The sequence below is a fragment of the Podarcis bocagei genome (assembly GCF_964188305.1).
Source record: "Podarcis bocagei genome assembly, chromosome: Z".
Lineage (NCBI taxonomy): Eukaryota > Metazoa > Chordata > Lepidosauria > Squamata > Lacertidae > Podarcis > Podarcis bocagei.
Window position 1 is genome coordinate 44,255,287 of NC_138140.1, and position 6,000 is coordinate 44,261,286.

The window sequence follows — 6,000 nt, forward strand, 5'->3', positions numbered from 1 at the left end:
ATTTTTCTTTCTAGCACTAGCTTTAAAACTCCCAACAGAAAGAAATTTGACCAGTGAGGTATTGCTCTGCATGTAGGCATGGTAAATAATCGTAATTAACTCATTCAAGGTGTTCAAACCACTTCAAATACACTCCATTATAATCTATACTGTACAACAAACCCTGAAGGTCAGTAAGTACGATTTATTTATTTATTTATTTAAAATGTTTCTAGTATACAAGGAAAATTAAAATATTAGTATACAAGGCAGCTAACACCCCGTTTGATTTGCATTATTAATAATACAACAACACATTAAACAATGCAACCAAAGAATGCAGTAATTAAGAAGATACATCAGCGCATAACTTCAAAAAGGATTAGAATGAAGCCTTGGGGAAAAAGAGAGAGCTTGGAATAGCTATGCTTTAACAATTAGCACAAAAGCGAGGGAAGGTGGAACCAGGTAGGCTTCCGTAGGGAGGTCATAAAAAAATATTTAAAGTGGTTTCCCTCTGAAACTGAGGCATCATTCGGTATTCTGCCAAGGCTATATAATAACTTTATTTTTCACCAAAACTTTGAGGAGGGAGAGGGAGGTGTATTGGGATGCCACAGGTGCAGGCCAATAGGTGCTTTCCCTCAGATTCAAACTGAGCCACTCTGAAAACTAGCAGAACTGGTATTTCAGAGTTTGAACCAAGACAGAAAGAGGTGTGTTCTTACTGAATGTGGAGGAAGTCACCCAAGAAACAGCATTTTATGTCTGTCATCTATGCTCTAAGATCAGTGTTTTGCGTGTTCAGACCCAGAAACCTCCCCCCTAAATAAATTCACACATGACTCAAATTTTTGGTTTGTTTTTGGCAGAATTTAGGCCACAACTTTATTGATTACAGAAAGTGAGTGGTTGCATAGGCTCTGGTTCGACTAGTTCCCTGCCATGCAGGGAGCGCTGACCCAGGGTTCTAGCATAGGTCAGCCAAGGGTGAACACCTGGATAAGAGGAAAGCCGGAAACAGAAGAATGCAAAAGAAGCAAGCATTCCTCCGAATTGGCTGCAGAATTTAATAAAAAATCATCGAGGTAATGGGTCACGCCCCTAAAACCTGTTTTGGTACACAAAGCCCAGTCCCAAAAATGTACTGAAGGCCTCAAAAGCTGCACAGGATATAGAGCAGCCCATAGGCATAGCCTTATCCACATAATAAGCTCCATCCAATTGGAACCCCAGCAACTTAAAATCGTGGATGAACAGGAAGTAAGCGGAAGGCAGCTTCTACGTCACACTTTGCCAGAACTGCACCCTTCCCGAAACTCCTGATCAACTTGACCACTTGGTCAAAGACGGCAGACTTAACAGAACACAACTCAGGAGGAATAGCATCATTTCCTGATGAACCCTGTGGGTAAGATAAGTTGGGAATTAAGCGAAAATCACCTGGGGCCTTTTCAGGTACTACACCCAAAGGAGAAAGATGCAAATCTGGGTAGGGAGGGCACACAAATGGGCCAGCCATCCTACCCAAAGCCAGTTCTTTCCTGATATTTCTCCTAGAGACAACAGGCAACTCTGACAGATTTTTGATTTTCAACTTTGGTAGCCCTAGGCGGGAACACCACTGGGATATGAAAGCCTTAAGAAAATCCAAGCCACAAATAGGAAGCAGCAGCTGTATCAGGGTACCTGCCCCCATAAGGCGGGCAACTTAATGGGAGTATGAGCTAGGGTCAATAAGACCTCACTTAACATCGTGGACTGCTGGAGGAGAGGATCCTTTCTGATCCCAGTGAGAACCTCTACTTGCCCCACAAAAGGGCTGCTTGACTCCACAGGAAGCGACAGAATGGCTCCCAAAACATTTATCACAAATGTGGGGAAACCTGCAACCTTGACGCTAGCAGGATCCTTTATTACCGTATTTTTCGCCCTATAGGACGCACCATCCCATAAGGCGCACCTAGGTTTTTGGGGGGAAAATAAAGGGGGGGAATTTATTTTTTCCTCCCCCCAGGCGTGGGGCTGGGGCGGGGGAAGCCCAAGCTTCTCCCGACCCCAGCCCCCAGAACAGGCAACTCTCCGCAAGCCATGGGAGCCTGGTGCCGGGCTCCCGCGCCTTGCAGAGATCTGCGCGAAGCCTGGAGAGCGAGAGGGGTCGGTGCGCAGCGGCCCCTCTTGCTCTCCAGGCTTCAGCGAAAGCCTGCATTCGCCCCATAGGACGCACACACATTTCCCGTTCATTTTTGGAGGGGGAAAAGTGCGTCCTATGGGGCGAAAAATACGATATATTCCCAACAAATAAGGCACTTTTCTGGCTTCTTAAGCTCTTGCTTGGATTTTGATTGCTCAGTGGACTTGCTCTCAAAATTCGGAGAGACATAAGTAGTCCACACATCGAGGTCTTTTTGATCCCATCGAGCAGAAGGGATCCTGGCGGCACGACATCTAAAACTCTTCTTATGGCTGCCGCCTGACCAGCCAATGCAAAATCCTTACTCACCAACGACTGGTAAATCCACAGGTGCAAACCTTTTGGGGGATATGCTGCAGAAATAACTTCAGCAAATACCTGAAAGGCATCAAGCCATTTCTCAAAAGACCTCTCAGCCTTAAGGGAGCCGGCCTTACCTTTCCCTACCACCTGCTCGTCCTTATCTGGACATTCCTCAGGGGGAAGGAGTTTGAAAATGTCAACATACTGGCCATTGAGAATCCTTTTCCGGATCCTAGATGGCAAGTGCACACCAGGAATAATATCCCTGACTGCTTTGGTTGAGACTTTAACATCCTTGAGTGGTTTGCCACCTAAACATTCGAGGGGAAGGCTGTACCTAGCCCTGTGGGAATTGGCTCTACGCTGCCACGCCCACCTGGGAAGGCCCAAAGCCCCTTTGCCGTGGCCCCTATAAAGACCAAGGAACACATCTGGCTCATCGTTAGATGTCTCAGAAGACGTACCTGTAGAAGAGGAGGTAACACCATCTTTGCACCTCTTGGCCCTGCGCTTGGAGCGACGTCTCTTCCGCCGCTTGCCACTGGATGAAGGGACCCTGGGCACTGGAAGAGCCTCCTCAGAAGAGTGGATGCTGAGCACCTCCCTCGAATGAACCGGCTGCACCTGAACAGAAGTAAAAACATGTGCGGTGCTTGGCTGAGAAGAAGTTCCTCTCCCCATAAGCTGCGCTGCTGGAAGCCCTGAACTCCCAGAACCCGGGGGTGCCAACTGCGAACGTGGCAGTCCAGACCGAAAGGCCTGCTGAACCGTGGCACCCATACTCCTGGGACGAACCCTGGGACTAGCTGGGACTGGAATCCTGGAAAACTGCAATTGGGAAAACTGCCCCAGAGGCATCAAAAGCTTCTCTCCCTTCACTCGCATCAGAGGGGCCATGGGCTTCATAAACAGTAGAAGAAGAGGAGGGGCCAGGCTGGGAATCAGGCTGCCTCCCAAACTGCTGAGCCAATGACTCAAGCTCTGAATTCAACCTTGTCAAGGCTGCAGGGTCCGAGCCAATATTGGCCATGATAGCACCCCGATGATCCAGCATTGGCTGAGGCACTGCTGGGGCTTGCACTGAACGCAGCGACTGAGACAGGCCTTTTCGAAGGGAGAGCAGGACTAGGGTTCCTTTTAACAGGCATCTCAATAAGCTGTCCCAAAATACAAAATATATAAATAAAGTCTTAAGCCGTTAAAATGGCGCTACCGCCAAAACAAGATGGCGGCACAAGATGGCGCTCCCGCCAAAATAAGCTGGGGAAAATGGTTGCTGGCCCCAGGAATTTCCCCAACCATCCTTAAGCCAATTGGGAGGGGCGTACAGAGTTCACCAAGCTTACAGAGAGGGAACTCTCAAAAGCCGGAACAGCAAACAAAACAATCACTATAACTCAAAATCTTTGCCCCACTAAAAGTGAAGTCAAGGCTCTTTAAAAGAGACGCGGCTATAACTGTTCAAAATTGCTGCTCCCAGAGCCCAGGGAAATGGAGGAAACTCCGCAGCCAGAAGCGCTAAAGGCCAAAACCCTGTGGGCGAAATCTCCGAAAACAAATAAGAGGTGCTGCTGAGCAGAGGTTTTTTCCGTGCTGCAGCAACACTGCACACCGGGAGCTCCCAGATCAACCAGCTCGAGAGCTAAAGCCCTTTAAGATAATAGCAATCGCTACACAAGCCACAAATACAGAATCGGAAAAGGGAGCACTCAGGGGACACCCCAAAGACAAATGTAGAAAAATTAAAGGAACGAAAAGCTCTGAAACGGAGCGCTAAGGGGCCGCAAGCCCCGTGGGGCGAAAGCCCCTCTTAGTAAGGGAAGGGCAAGGATGGGGAAGATTAAATAAAAATCAAAATAAGGGAAAAGGAAGAGGGTGAAAGGAATTAAAAGAAGAGATAATGGAAAGCTATCACCAGGACGGTCCGTCGAAGGTAAATCGCTCTCTCTCTCTCGGCTCGCAGAGGGCATGCTGTTGGTGTTCCGAATGCACGCGCCAAAAGAGGAAGCTCTGGATCATGTGCATGGGTATAAATAGGTCCCTCGAACCATTTGGACTCCGTCCCATTGGCCAGATTGCAGCTAGCTACGAGGGACCTACCAATCGGGTGTTGTGGCTGACCAATCGTACCCACCCACAACACAGGGTGTCGGTTTTCCAGGTCTCACTGCAATATGTGCCCTCTTTAAGGGAGGACCCGATTTCCCACTATTAAGGCCTTGTTTTAAAAACAACAACAACAACAACCCTTATGAGAGCTAGGAGAGTTCAAAAAGAGGTTGGTTGTGTGGTTTTATCTATTTTATTATTTATTTAAGGCTGCAATTCAGTCCACACTTAACTTGGGAGCAAGACTCCCTACTGAGGTCCAATAGGCCTTATCCCTGGTTGAACTTACAGCGCTTGGTGAAGACTGTATTATCATTATCTTCATCATAATTATTTCAGCAAGAATTTCAAGTGAGCCTTTCTGGTTCATTTTATGGTGTTCCACTATTGCGACACCACCCCCCCCCCCCATTGTACACTGCTTTGGAACTATGGCACTAAGCAGTATATAAATTAGTTAACTAATCAGCTAACTAAAACTAACTTAGTAGCAGTTACTTCTGAGTAGGCATGCCTAGGTTAGTTCTGTAGAGGATTTATATCTTACTTCCTCAAGAGGTTCCCAGGGCAGAAATGACCAATAAAACAAATCAAAACGAAAATGTTTCAGCACCACAATGGGAAATAATAATAAAAAATGTCTCCTGTCATTGAAATTACATCAAGGTAGGTGACTATCCCACAGGAAAGTAATTCATAATCAGTGTATCCTTTCCCTTGTAAGCCACACACCTGAACTGGGCAGGAGACCTAAAGATTGCATTCTTGGGTTGCAGTCCTAAACATTTAAAAAAAATAAAAAATTTCCAGTAGACTTTATAGACCAACTAAGTTAGTTCTTGGTATGAGCTTTCGTGTGCATGCACAATTCTTCAGATACACTGAAACAGAAGTCACCAGACCCTTATATATAGTGGGAGGATGGGGTGGGGTATTTCTCAGAAGGGTAGTAGGAGATGGGTGATTGACTCAAAGGGTATGGTAAACCTGTTGATGACTGTTAACGACTGCAATTAGTCCAACAGGAAAAAGCAAGGGATAGTATGCAGATGAGCAACAATAGCTTTAGCATATCACCCTCCCACTATACATAAGGGTCTGGTGACTTCTGTTTCAGACTATCTGAAGAAGTGTGCATGCACACGAAAGCTTATACCAGAACAAACTTTAGTTGGTCTATAAGGTGCTACTGGACATTTAAAAAAAAAATTAAATTTTTATTTTGACTGCGTCAGACCAACACGGCTACCTACCTGAGTCCTAAACATGTAACCTACTATGAAGTAAACTCCCACTAAACACAATGGGTCTCACCTCCAACCAAACACGAACAGGGTGGAACATTTAGCAACATTATTCTAACCATTTCTTTGTTTCCCTTCTGGCTGGAAAACTGCATCCCCCAAAGATTTTGT

The 6,000-nt window shown here is 46.3% G+C and overlaps 1 protein-coding gene across 1 annotated transcript in view; it reads right to left on the reverse strand.

The window, feature by feature from the left end:
* PASD1 (PAS domain containing repressor 1) overlaps nt 1-2,961 on the reverse strand; it is a 111,165-nt gene extending 108,204 nt beyond the window's left edge. Inside the window, exon 1 of the mRNA XM_081179006.1 lies at nt 2,941-2,961. The gene's annotated coding sequence lies outside the window, so the exon portion shown is untranslated. The remainder of the gene's footprint in view (nt 1-2,940) is intronic.
* Between the last annotated feature and the right edge of the window lie 3,039 nt (nt 2,962-6,000).